The sequence below is a fragment of the Mugil cephalus genome, chromosome 1 (genome assembly GCF_022458985.1).
Source record: "Mugil cephalus isolate CIBA_MC_2020 chromosome 1, CIBA_Mcephalus_1.1, whole genome shotgun sequence".
Classification (NCBI taxonomy): Eukaryota; Metazoa; Chordata; class Actinopteri; order Mugiliformes; family Mugilidae; genus Mugil; species Mugil cephalus.
In genome coordinates this window covers 51,360,654-51,374,884 of record NC_061770.1, presented here as the reverse complement: position 1 = coordinate 51,374,884, position 14,231 = coordinate 51,360,654, and the positions used below count along the sequence as shown (strand labels likewise).

Here is a 14,231-nt window from a genome sequence, read left to right as displayed (position 1 = left end):
TCCATCTTTCTACTATAGGATTGACTCTTGGAGCCAGTCTCAAGAGATCATTTGAAGAACTGCAGGTTTAGCCCCTTCTAAGTTAGCTCTATTTCTCATCCCTGGAGGTTGATCATAATGACATTTTTTGATTACAAATTTTGATTAGCAAATTTTCATACTCTTGCTAATTACATCGTGCTCAGATATTGTCAATTTTAAAGCACATTTGCATTTTTACCTTTGAGTTTATCGCTGGTACCTTATATATGCTAACATAATGGTAGGAAGTTAGTCACCTAATCCTATGTGATCTGGTTTTCAGCCCAGATTTTGTAAAATGCCTTGAGATGGTTGTTTTGTTATTGTTGCCAAATAAAATTAAATTGAATTGAATTGAATTGAATTGAATTGAATTGAATTGAATTGAATTGAATTGAATTGAACTGAATTGAATTGAATTGAATTGAATTGATCCGCCAAGTCAACATTTACTGTGGGTCCTGTTATTTGCACTAGAGGTGACGGTGACTGTTTGTCCAGGTGTTCCACGAAACCCATGCTGTGTCTGCGCCTGTTTGGCTTCTGTGGTTAAGGTATTAAATCCAAACTGGAAAACTGTTTTGTTTAATAGATAGTAACAGTGCATCAGGTAATATTCCTTTTCAACCGCAATCAGCTGAAAAAGCCTCTATTTCAGCAAATAGAGTCAGGACTCAGGTTCCTCTTTGAGGTTTTATGTCCAATTGTAAGGTTGTTGTCAATACCAGGAACTAGAAACAATTCACGCCACATGACAGCCAAACCACACAGGAAGGCAGCAGAAAGGGGAGTACAATGATCCAAAACTACACTTCACTGAGCACTTTGCAAAAATGTGCAATTTTTTCCAGATGCTCACCAAATCATTTGTGATTTTGTTCTTTATTTCTGAGATATGAAAGAAGGTGACAGATCAGGAATAGGCTTTAAATTGTATATTGTGTAACAATAACAATGTTCAAAGAAGCACACCAAAAAGGACGGAGGACATTAGTGCAATAAAACACAATTCTGTACAAATAAGTAACTGCTTAAAGTGGGTGCATATTTTTGTGTTAGCATTGAAAAAAAAAGCCTATTACTTGCAGCAAAATGTGTGTTTGTATACACGAGAAAGAAATGTGCGCACATAATCTTTGCATGTTGTTGTACCCCCTGTCTGATGAGGTGATAAAGTAAAAGAAACACAGTCTGATAGCTAACAGATGCCTTTCAGTCCTTTCTTCTCCTCACCAGACCACACTCTGTTTTTTTTTAAACATCTCTCCCTCCTTACCTCTCCATCAGACTAGTGCTGCTGCTGCTGCTGCTGCTCGTGTGGTTGTGTATGTTAATTCTTCCATAGGTGGTCGTCATCGTGTGCTGTTCGTCATTAACCTCGGCTTTTTCATTGTGACCCCTGCATCTTGGCCAAGCGGTGCAAATGATGCAGAGATGAATGCTGCCTCTCATTCTCATTCATTAGCAGGAGACCGAATGGTTGAGTGTTTTTCATGAATCACTGGAAGATTTTAATTGCTGCCATTGATATTATCATAATAAAGCTGATTTTTTTTTTTCATTTGACAGGATTGAGTCAGTTTCCCAGTAAAAAACAAGCTGAGTATCTGATGTCGGATGACATAAATAAAGCTGTAAACTGAAATGTATTATTTCTCAGATTTAAATTCAAATAAACATTGGACCAGTATTTCAAAGAACCTCTGAAAATCTAAATATAATATCTTTTAGTTATTATGATGCCTTACTACATGTTTATGTTTCAGATTGGTGCAAATTAGCCTGGAAGTAAGACCCAACTTCCTCGCCCATTAATTTTTATGTGCTGAAAGGCTGGTCTGGAGTCTCTCTGTTGTCTGTTTGTCTCTCTGATCTGCTGGACCAATCAAACCCTTTGGACAGGATTTATGTGCTGATGGACAGAGTTTAGAATATCTTTACAATCAAGGTAGCTGGCATCTGAGAGGTGAGCTGTTTGGGGCCTGCTATCACATTTGTTGTAAAAGATACTGACAGCTAAATATCTTTAGAGGACAAACAGCAATTAAGGTAATTGTTCAGAATGTCTTAGTAGAAGAAAAATGTGGAGCTTCACACTACCCTCCCGTGGTCCAGTCCTCATCAGCCTGCCCAGTTTTCATGGCCTCTAGTTATCCATTTCCCAACCTGTTTATGGTAACTCTAACATTCAGTCTTTTTACCAGCTAACTCATCCTACAAATGAAGTCAGTCAGACAGATGTTAGTAAATTGCGCGTGTTGATGTTTGGTGAGGTGGTAGTAAGAGATCGTCATTCAGTGCTATCATTTAACTCAACGCCTACAAAAAAAAACTTATTCAAGAGAGGGTTAGGACGTTTATGGCGTTGGATGACCAGAACATTTCTGGAGTGGAGAACACAGGTTTTCTGGAGCCAAGGAATGAGCTACACATCAGGGATAAAAAATATTCCATTCATTTTGACAGAAATATGTATTGGACTTAATGCAGTCACCTCTAGGAGAATAGAGGTAGAGAGAAGAAAAGCCTTTATGAATCTAGAGAGGCACAAATGTGTTTGTTCAGATCAGATCGGACTGATCTCGGACTCAGATTGTCTGATAATGAATATTAAAAAAACGGTATTGAATCGGAGGGGCTAACCCACTAAGCATGTCTACGGTGAATATTATGAAGGCAAACTCAAACCAGTCTTTTGTTATTCATCGTCAGTCTCTCGTTTAACATGCATCAGCTTTGTCTTGTACTCTCGTTTAATCAGATGGCTTTTCATGGGGTTTCAAGCTCTGGGTTCCATGAAGTATCTTGAGACAGTTTGAATTGTTTTTTAATTGAATTGAATGTGTTTCATGTACATACATAAATGCAGTACACTGTAAATAAAAATTAGGGAATAAAGACCATCGGGGCCCCAGAGCGGTTCAAAGGGGTCAGCCAGGGGACTAAGATTGAAACCTTTTTTACTGCTGCCTAGATGTAGTAATTTGAAGCTACAATGTAAAACTTACTATGGTTTCATTTATGCTTTAGGAAGACGGGATGGTCACTATTACACAACGTATTTCACCTCTTGTTTGCTGCTCCAATAGTGACAGACAATGTGTTCACATGGTGCTGAATATAAGCCACTAAAGTGAGTCCTTTTTCCGTTTTTTGCCTTAAGCTTGATAAAATAAGCACATGTGTGTATACGACGCATGATTTCCAGTAATTCCTACTTTGTGCCTGGCTTGTTCTAATGAGGGAACATTGTCCTCCCTTTATTCAGCTCCTCGTCTGTTTTTCTTTTTTTTTTATCTTTTCTGGAATTAATAAGGAACGGCAGCTCATCTCAAGAGGATAAAAACACATTAGTATGCAAAGGTACTGACAAAGAGGAGCATACGCCCACACACAGACAGACACACACTACGTAAACAGATGGGCAGCGCTAATAGGCCCCTTGGCACCACTAAAGACACAAAAACAAGCCGTGTGTCGGAACAGCAGCCTGATTGTGTCAGTCCCAACTAAAGTGGCATATTACCACACACACGCAAACACACAGTCATGTTTATATCACTTCTGAGGTCTTTACACTGACATATACACTGACTCATTTCTCAAAGTATGTGAAGACATTTTCATGGAAAGAAAATGATATGTGTATATATATATATATATATATATATATACACATATGTATAGTTTTTCTTTAACTTATCTACACTAATTTGTCATTTCATCAGGTACACTGGTGAAGAAATTCCAATATAACAGGTCTGCACTAAATCCCGTGTTCATGAAGGTTCTGGTATTCAGCATATGTTTGAACTAACAGAGAGCCGCTGATTGACCTGTGTTTTCAGCGTGGAGGCTCTGGTTTGTAGTACTTTTGAACTGTATTGTGCTGTATTATTTTGACAACCCCCAAGAAGAAGGAAAGCCGGAAAGGAACTTTCAGCGTTTCTTTCAAACTTTTTTAGTTGTTTTCCTGTTTTCGACCACCTTTATTCTAACCTACACTCTCTTACTCTCTGCATTAGAACGCAAACCAATGCATTCTAAAGTAACAGTCCTGCACTTAATCAAGGCTTCATGAAGGTTAAAGCATTTTGGTATTTGTTTGAAATACCTAAGGGAGCCGCGTTTTCATTTATACTGTGTTGTAGCAACAAACTATTTTGGCGACCTTGTTCAGTCAGTGGGTCGGGCTGCCACACACAACCACTTTTTAATTCAATCCAATTTGGCGGCACCACAAACTCCAAAATGATCATCCAGTTGAATCACCAGCTTCCTGACTCTGCTTCAGCATCAACTGAACATTAGAGCAGTCATGAAGGAAGGCTGAGTGTGGCACTGTTATGCTGGAAGGTATTTACTGGTGTACCTAATGTTTTGGCAACCAAGTGTGTTTCTACTCCATCTTTACTACATGTTTGACAGCTTTGGGTAACACTGTTCAACATCATATACCACGGTAAGAGGTTACGTATTAATGAATCAGAGATTATAATCCAAATAGTCTATATAACTCTAATTTGTATAGAGTTACGTACATTATTGGGGATTTATAACAGGGCTGTTATATTACAATGCATTTGTTTGCACTCGTGTACCTAATGAACCTATGGAAAAGTGACTTATGTTCAATTCTCTCTGTGAAGTGTGCTTCTCAGGAGATTATATATAGATGCTTGTTTATATCTAAAGCTTGACCTAATTGAGAGGAATTAAAGAGATAACCTTGTTCTTTAAATGAATGAATTAATGCTGTTGCCCTATTTTAGCTAATGGAGCTCCCACAGAAACATTTTGGAAACATAAAAAGAAAAAACATTCTATTTTTGGCGTAAGATAAGACTTTTATGGGAAATACCGGGCTACTTCAGAGCCTCCAAACTCGAGACAGGAAAAGTTCCCTGAGTTAAATCTCTCCTCCAGCAACTTTCTGACAAGGATGCAACAGCAGTTGGAAAGACCAGAGACACCAAACACACACACAGAGTTTGTACCTGTATCGGGGCGTCACTTGCTTTCAATTAAAATCCCTCTCAGTGGGTCCAGCAGCTTTCTGAGCCTCCGCTATCCAGACTTTGGTCAGTCAAACAAATGCATCTCAGCTCTAGGCTGAATAAGGACTAGAGACGGTGGGTGGGAGGTAAAGACAGAGTGAGAGAGAGAGAGAGAGCAAGGAGGAGGATTGGGGAGAGCTGAGAAGTGAGTTAGATTAAGAGGAGGAGGAGGAGGACTTCTGGTGCATACTGACTTGCAGGAGTTGACACCCAACATAAACACAGGAGAGAGGGGAGGAGTGAATGGAGGGAGGGAGAGGAAGTTGGATAGAGGAGGAAACAGGAAGGAGGGAAACAGCAGGGAAGAGTGGATGAATTAGGAAAAAAGAGGAAACAGATAGCAGAAAGTAGGGGGAAAGGTAGGGAACGGGAGGATGGAGGGATCCGTGAGAAAAGAGGTGTGGCTTCAGGGAGAAAAAGGGAGGTAAAGTAGGAAGTGGCAACGGAGAGTAGGGGAAACAAAAGGAGATATTACAGAAAAGGACGAGGAAAAGGAAGTAGAGCATGAACAGAGGAGTGATGGTTCCTTGGTCCAAAGTGATGTGAAACTAATGTAAGAGAGGGAAAGAGGAGCAGGAAAGAAAAAAATGAAGGTAAGTAAAAGGAGAAGGTGGCAGAGAAGCAGACGGAAGGGATGGAAAGGGGGGCAGGGTGGAAGAGGGTATAGGGGATACGACTCAAAGAAGGGAGCTTGAGAGGGAGCGAGTAAAGGAAGAGAATGATGGAGGAAAGAAGCAAAAAAGAAAACAAGAGGTAAAGAAGAGAGGGAGAGACTGAGCAGGAGGGGGAGGAGGAAGTGGGGGATTAAAAGGACCGGATAACAGCTCTATAAAAAGGACAGACCTGAGGGCAGAGAGAGAGAGAGAGAGAGAGAGAGAGAGAGAGAGAGAAGAGGTTTGAGGAGGAAGAAACGACAGCAGAGTGGTTGATTTAGTGTTGCGTTTACTGTCAGTTTGTTTAGAAGGATGCCTGACCTCACATCTGACTTCCTGACTCGACCTTTTCTCAGCCCTCAAATTACATCAGAAGAGGAAATACTTCAAGCTCTGAACAGTGACTTCAACACTTCTATGAGACATCCAGCATTATGCCATATTTCTCCTTAAGTCATATTCCTCTTTATCTTCCCACAAATTCATGCTTCTGTGTAGGATCTATGCTGTAGCATGACGTGCACCTCCTGGGAAATGTAAGCACACAACACAGTGATGTCAACCATGACTGGTCCAAAATGCATTTTTCCACGTTTTTCAGTGAAATTTCGTCAAGCAATTTTTTCTTATATTCTCTTTTTAATTATGGAATGATGCCACTGCCCGAACAGAGATCATAGAGATCTTTGTTTATGCACCAGTCAGAGCTGAGTCAGTTGTGAGTCAAAACAACCAAATGCAATCAAGCTAAAAGATGTTAAAATACTCAAATAAAATACAGAATTGGTCACAATAATCTGTCTGTGTGAGCAACCACTTTCACAATACATAATCATCTGACCCTTTATTGAAATAAATGTAGCCGTGTCATAGATTCTTAAGACAATATCATTACATCTCGAGCAAACAGTTTATTCCCTTTAACAGTTTTCATTTCTATTTAATGCTGCGTGTTTTTGGTTATTGATATTAACGTGATGATCCGCAGTGTAAAATTTGTAAAAATTTCCAATGTTTTACCTGATGTTGCTAAATGTGTTCAGAAGGTGGCAGTGTTGTGTAGTATGATATGATGGTAACTCCTCCCAGATTTCCCTGAGTGCATTTCGGTCTTGATCGTTCTCCTTGGAGATCACAAAGTGCCATTTTGCATGCCACGGCAAATACTGCATCGCGCCACACTTGCGGTGCTCTTCGCCATACTTGATGTTGATGCTTGTGAGCTCATAGTCTGATTGCTTCTATGTCCTGCTAATGAACTCAAAGGTAATAGGTGTGTCTAGTTTAAAATGTTGATTGAGCCACTTGGTTAGTACTCTAGTTATTTCTTGCCTGTTGAATGAAGCATTTTTATACAAAACAGTCTAAAACATTTAAAAACACAGGGAAATGAAGCCATGTATGCTTTGAATAAGTAACAGCAATCATGGTGGCATATGTCATTTCCCTATGGTACACTTATGTCTGGCATCTAACCTCATCTTTGAATTATTTTACAATAAGGATTAGAAAACCTTTATTTGTCCCACAACGGGGAAACTGCAGTTTGCAACAGCATACATAAGGGCAGAAAAATAACAAGAATAAAGAGTGGACTGTATATAAGATATAATTGAATAGAATAAACAATATACAAGTACCGGTATATATACAAAAAGTATTCAATTGCACAGATAATGTTTGTTCGATACTGCACATAGTTGTACACAGTACAGAGTAAGTAGTGAATGGTGCGAGTGTTGAATCTCGAGGAGTAATAATATTGTACATATTCCAAATGTTCATTGTGGAGCCTAACAGCAGCAGAAATAACATTAAATTGTATGTATATACCTATTACAATGATTAAGGTCCCTAAAAACTACATTCTGTATCTGCCAGGATATGCACATTTAACAACATGTTCCTGCTCTGGCTGACAAAGTACTAACTACACTGAGTTAGGTGCTAATCCGGTGGCTATATATTGGCATTTAGTTTTAAATCAAACTGGCTACCACGACTAGATTAGTGTAAATAGCCTATTAGCTTAAAGTAAATCAGCAGGATACAGAAGCATATTCAGACTGTGAACTCAGAAACTACACGTCCATGGGTTTAACAGCACTGACATGGGGCGGGGGTTAACTTTTGTTTCTGTGTTTTACTGTGTCACTAACTGTCCATGTTTTGCAGATAAATGAAGATGATGGATTTAATTAAGCTTCTTGTTAAAGTGTTTAATAATAATGAATGCTGCAAGATACTTGTGTCTTATGTGACTACCTACTTCTAGGGCTACAGAAGTGAGTGATTGGTTTTAATCTTTAATTTACTTTAATCACATCAACTCATTCATATATCTTTCAGTCTTGTTTTTGGCACCAGCATTAAAATTAAAGTATGCCATCTGTTACACACTGACATAGGATTAACTCAAGTAATTGATGCCTATATTTGCTGCAACATTCAATAAACTGATTCTGTAAGACTATTTCTGCCTGCGGCTCAGATTTCTTCCTAACTGCTTGTCTGTGTGTATAGATCTGTGGAAACTCGTCTGGAAAATGTCTGTCAGCACTCCAGCTGTGCAGTCCAAAACAACAGCAGCCAAAAAGGATAACACTGTGGCCTTCTGACCTCCCAAGTGAACCCTGACAGAGTTCAGGTTTCATATCTCCGACAGTCTAATAAGGGTTGACTCTAACGGGAGATAAAGACGTCAAAGTGGCTGCGTGGGGAGACATTAGAAATAACACAGCCACAGCAAGAGGAAGACTATACACAAACACATAAGAGCAACACAAACAATAAAGGAAAGAATGAAAGAGGTGTTTGACCTCTTAGTAGCCAACATATTTCAGAGCCCCCCCCAACACACACGCAGACACACACACACACACACACACACACACACACGTCCACGGCTGCCATAAATATCTGGAAATATCTAGCTAATATCCGAAGATAAACACCATTTGGGTGCAGGCGGGGAATGATTCTGATTTTGGATTTCCTTCCATTTTCCAGAGTATCCATTTAGGTTTAGACTTTTTACCCCTGATCTTGATTTGCTTGTCAGTCATCTCTTTGTAGTTGTTGGTTGTTAGTGGACGTGATTGCCAAGATATTTCTCATGCATGAATGTAACAGCTTCCTATTTGATGAAAATACTGACCTGCCACTCTTTTCTCTCACTTGCTCTACTTCCTACCTTTTTACTAATCTTTATCGGTAGGGTTCCCTGCTTTCTTGATCCACATACCATGGTATTTATAAACACCAAGAACTGAATGTTAACATTTACATACTTAGGAATTCAGACACAATAGACACGGTAGTAGATTCGGAAGTATGGACCCTTCATTCTCATGCATTCTGGGATACCTGGCTGTACCAAAGTCCTCACCAGTTACCTTCTAGTGCATTGTCAATAAGACGCACGTAGCAAGAACCTATCCGGGCATTTGGACTGTTCTTGGTCTAAACGTGTACTGATAAAATGCTCCAGGTCTTCATCAATCCTGTCACTGTGGTTCACTCATGGTCCAATCAGAGTTTTGGAGTTCACTTGCACACCATGACATTGTCCAATAAGATACTGCACATGCCTTTGGATGTGTAGTCGCACCTGTTCTCACAGTTTTGTCACCATCTAGGGTTAGAGTTGGGACTAGATATACTGCTTAAATGCATTGTTAATCAACATCCACCGATTAAGGGAATAACTTGTGGAATTTATAGTTCGTTGCTGGTTCCAGAATTATACAACCAGAACATTAAACTATTGGTAGAGTATGGACGGGGCTAGCTCTTCATGCTGTCACAGCTCTAAATTTGAAAAGAAAATGCCATCAGTGATTCCACTGCACCATTTTGGTTCATCCAGTGCTCCAAGACAGTTATCAACACAGTGAATTTGGTGGTTGTAACCAGAGACATGGATGACGTTTTCTTGCAGTAAACATTTCTTCATGTGCATCATAGGTCAGTCAACTATATCAATCTTTCCCATTAAATTAAATTGATTATCTATTATTATTTACTGTCATCTGCTGCTGTTTCTAGATTGTTTTTAGTCATGTCCGCTGTATTATTACTATAATAGTACAATATGTAGGCAACACATTTTGCCCATACATTTTTGCAGACTGCACAACCTTGAAGTTGCTCTTAGGGGATAATAAACAACTCCATCCATCTGCTGAAAAACTTTCTCATGACAAAAACAATTTTACTTGAACATACTGACATCATGTGCTTGGTATTTAGTTTTTGTTGGAATTTGGGATTTTTAACGACCTGAAAAGGAGTTTATGGTCTATGGTAAAACAAAACAAAACAAAACCAAAGACGTATTCCTGGCAGTGTTGAGAAGAAACAATTTAACCATCATGTAGGGCACTGGCTCCCGAAATATAAAAATAAAGGGCAAGACCCCTGGAACGCAAGAAAACATGCTGTACAAGAATTTATTTTTCCCTGTGAAACTCTTACATAGTTTTACCTATTTTGGTCTCTGAGAGTCAGTTTTTTTCCTTGTTTAAAGACCTAAATACTTCCGTTAATCCTGAGAATTCAACCACATTCTTATTTTTCTGGTCATGGACTCAAATTTTAATCACTTAATACTTAAGTATTAAGTTGAAGCAAAAAATAAAAAACACCTGTGTTAAACAAGCATCAGTTTATAAATCATATAAACCATACACATAAGTTTTTAGAGGATCAAACTTCTCTGTCAGCATTCCTGTCTTTTCTAATGTAGCCAGAGGTAAATGTCCAGAAATACAATTTGGGAACAGCTAACTTTCTGTTGCATAAAGCAGAAATGTGCTTATTAGTGTAGAAATTATCTTGACCTTGGACCCCTGGCCTAACCTTTTCCACTGATCTCATGGATATCTTACACACCACTCCATATGTGCATGTCAGCTCATTCTCCTCCTCTTCCGGTTTCTCCCCATCATCTTTGATCTGTCTCACTTCCTGTAAGGCTGCCATACATTTCCAGGTCAAAGTCACAGGTGGCATCACAAGTTTGCCTGTGTGCTGACTCTAACTGTCTCCTTCAAAACAGGATGGATGATGAACAAGCAACACACACACACCCACAGTAACACACTGCTGTAGCAGGATATCCATGTCAGGATTAACACTGCTGACAACATCGCCATCTACAGTCCAAACTACATACAACAACACAAACATTAGGCATTTTAAACAGAGAGGAGCTATTTAAACAGACATTGAAATGCTTTATGTCAGCACACCAATTCTCTTTCTGTCATGTTTGAACCTGCCCAGTGTTCAGGGCCTCCTGCAGTTGTCTACTCCTACTTGGATGAACAATTCTCCAACCTGCCAACAATTCCTCTTACTCTCTCCCACTCAAACTGTCACATGAGATCATCAGCTACATTGTGTATATTAGATTCTACACGTTTCCTTCAGCTCTTGTTTATCTTGTTTCTCCCGTTCTTCTTTACTCTCTATCTTCTCTGTTTCTACCTGTCTGGCCTTCGGCAGGTGAGTCCCTCCATATGAGCTGAGTTCTGCTCAAGGTTTCTTCCTGTTAAAAGGGAGTTTTAAAGCCTCTTGAGACCAGTTGTATTGTTATCGATGCTATATAACTTAAGATGAATTGAAACAAACTAGAATATGAAGTACAACTTTTTTTGTTACAATGAATAGAATACCTTTATTTAGTATAGTCCCTGGCATGATGGCTTTTCTACATCAGTTATTTGAACAACATAGACATGTTGGACAGGATAACAAGGCACTTCCTATTTAATTTTACTTTCAAATACAGACCCTACATCCTTTCCATAACTTTAACTTATTTTTCATTTACTCTATGGGCCCCAAAACACATAAAACCACATAGATTCAACCAGAGTTAAAAGTTGTGACCACAGTTACTACGCTAGGCCTGCTATCTCTTTGGTAGTTTACACTAGCTTAAGTAGTTCTTTCTTTTATGACACAACTTAGGGTGAGAAGCATTATCAATGATGCATCCCATCGTAACCATGGACTGTTCAGTATCCTACCATCAGTTAGGCGTAGCAGGAGCCTCCTGGGGCTCTTCTTGAGCTTGTTGGTGCAGGAACCAACAAGCTCAAGAAGAGCTCCTTCCCTGAGGTGGTAATGCTAATGGACTCCATATCACACCACTTACTGACATAACCCCCACATATATAATGATTCCACTACTCTAGTTTCTACCATCAACAATTTACATAATGTTCATAATCGGTATATTACAGAGGGCCTATACCAAAGTCACTAACGCACACGCTTAATTCTGCATATATATTTACTCCCACTCTCAGCCATCTATATACTGTCCATATTTGGTTAAATATCCTGTTCACAAGCTGCTATGTACGTTCTATACCTAACACTACATAATACAGTAAATAACAACAATAAAGTTGAATCTATTCTAATTGCAGAGCTCTATGTTGTTGAAGAGACACCAGTGAGTGGACTGAATCAACTAAAACAATGAACACTCCATGGAAACTTAGAGTAGTTTCATTCAGAAATAAATTGACTCGTGCAGCTCTAAGCGGTGCACTCAAGAGTTAAAAAAAAAAAACCACTGTTTAATGTGATGCAACTCTGATATCCCAGAAGGCAGAAAGGACATAGTTCAATATGAATTGTTTTAAGGTGGGCCGAGATGACGCCTTCCTTGACTGCAATCAGCTCCTGTAAAAAGCTATTCATTACAGCAACCGGAGTAGATGCTCCATCTATTCACACTTAAACCTGACACATGCGGAAGTGTGCAACAAGCCATTTTCGTTACACACACTAGCACAGATGGACAGCAGAGCTATATATAGAAGCACACCCCAGGCAGTAGTTAATGTGGCCCCCTTGGTTATAAAGTTACCTGCACTGATGGCTGTGGATCACGTTTCTCATGCTGCCATGTAACTGAGCATTTGGAGAAGTTGCTTATAGTGTGTGGCAGTTGTGTGCCTCACTGGTAGAGCTAACAATGAGGCCCCATACATGGAGGAGGTCCAGAGACTAGTGACGTGGTGCAGTGATAACCACCTCATCCTAAATAGAAGAAAGACCAAAGAAATCATCATTGATTTTGGGAAGTCTAATAATCAACGGAGAGGTAGTGGAGCAGGTCATAGACTTCATGTTCCTCAATCTGCATATCTCAGAGGAGTTGGGCTGGACAGTGAACACCACCCACATTATTAAAAAGGCCCACAAGTGTCTGTTTTTTTTTCTGAGAACCCTAAGGAAGAAAAAATTCTCTCCACCTCTCCCCAAAGACTTTTACCACTGCACCATAGAGAGTGTGCTAACCAGCGTATGTATGTGTGGTGTGGAACGCTAGCTGCACTGCGGCAGAGAAAAAATAGCTGCAGCAGGTCATCAAGATGGCCGAGTGGATTATAGGCTCCCCACTTCCACATCTGGACAAGATCTACTCGAGCCATCTCTTCCAGCGAGCCACAAAGATTCATAGGGAACCCACTCACCCAGAACAGCAGCCTCCCGTTGACTCAGAGTCATGAGGGTCCGAAACAAACAGACCCAAGCACAGCTTTTTCCCCAAGGCTTATACTTTTTATATATTACAACCTTTAAACACTGTTCTCAACTGTTGCTAGAGATTGCTACAAAACAAAATTTCTTTGTAACTTGTGTGCAATGTCAGTTAAAGTTCTTCTTCTACTTCTATTTCACGAACCAGGGTGAGTGTTCAATACTTTTACAGCACATTTTATACAGAGCCAGTGAGTTTTTCTTATGTAATTTTTATGGCTCCAATTCCATGTACTAATATCCAATATTCATCTGTCAGACATTTATTGAAGCCTTTAATGATTCCTTCTGCAGACAGATATGAATGGGTTGCCGTGTACTCTTTATCAGCGGATAGTCAGGACCATAACAAGGTTATTAGATAAGGACTTACTGGCTGCTAGATAACAACCAGATAAGTCAACGTCATATGACTGCACTTGAAGTGACATAAGGATGTCACAGAGAACATTTCAATAATCAGATAGCTGAGTGTTGCATAAAGAGATCATGTCTGATAGCACTTTATACAACCAGGTAGAAGTAATAGAAGATGAGGTCTGATTTTTATATAAGTAATTTGGTTAATATGTGGATGGAGCATTCCTTTCTGTTTGACTTAGTAATAGCATGCTAACAGTGTATTAGCACCTTGCTAGCAGGGTCTGAGGTGGTGCACAGTTCAAAATTTTGGATACACTCAAATTACTCATTAAAAATTTCTTTAAGATCTTTTCAAATATTAAAAAGTAAAACAATATGCTAATCTACCAAGACAAGGTCTAAGGCCAAGGGGAGTGTGGAAATTAGCTGACAAACTGTACCTGACAAAAAGTGTAAAATGGAAACATCATAAACAACACATCACATGAATTCCAACAATATAATACCGTTATAACCTGTTAGCCAAAACTTAACTAACTAGTTTAGCTAACTTAACGTTAGCTAAACTAGTTTA

At 39.3% G+C, this 14,231-nt stretch overlaps 1 protein-coding gene across 2 annotated transcripts in view; it reads right to left on the bottom strand.

Annotated features, from left to right (window-relative positions):
* arhgap36 (Rho GTPase activating protein 36) overlaps positions 1-14,231 on the bottom strand; it is a 68,725-nt gene that overhangs the window by 35,393 nt on the left and 19,101 nt on the right. The window contains exon 1 of one of the 2 annotated variants that reach the window (XM_047599802.1): positions 5,019-5,767. The exons of the other annotated variant lie outside the window; for it this stretch is intronic. The gene's annotated coding sequence lies outside the window, so the exon portion shown is untranslated. Of the gene's footprint in view, positions 1-5,018; positions 5,768-14,231 lie in introns of those variants that run through there. 2 annotated transcript variants of the gene reach the window in all.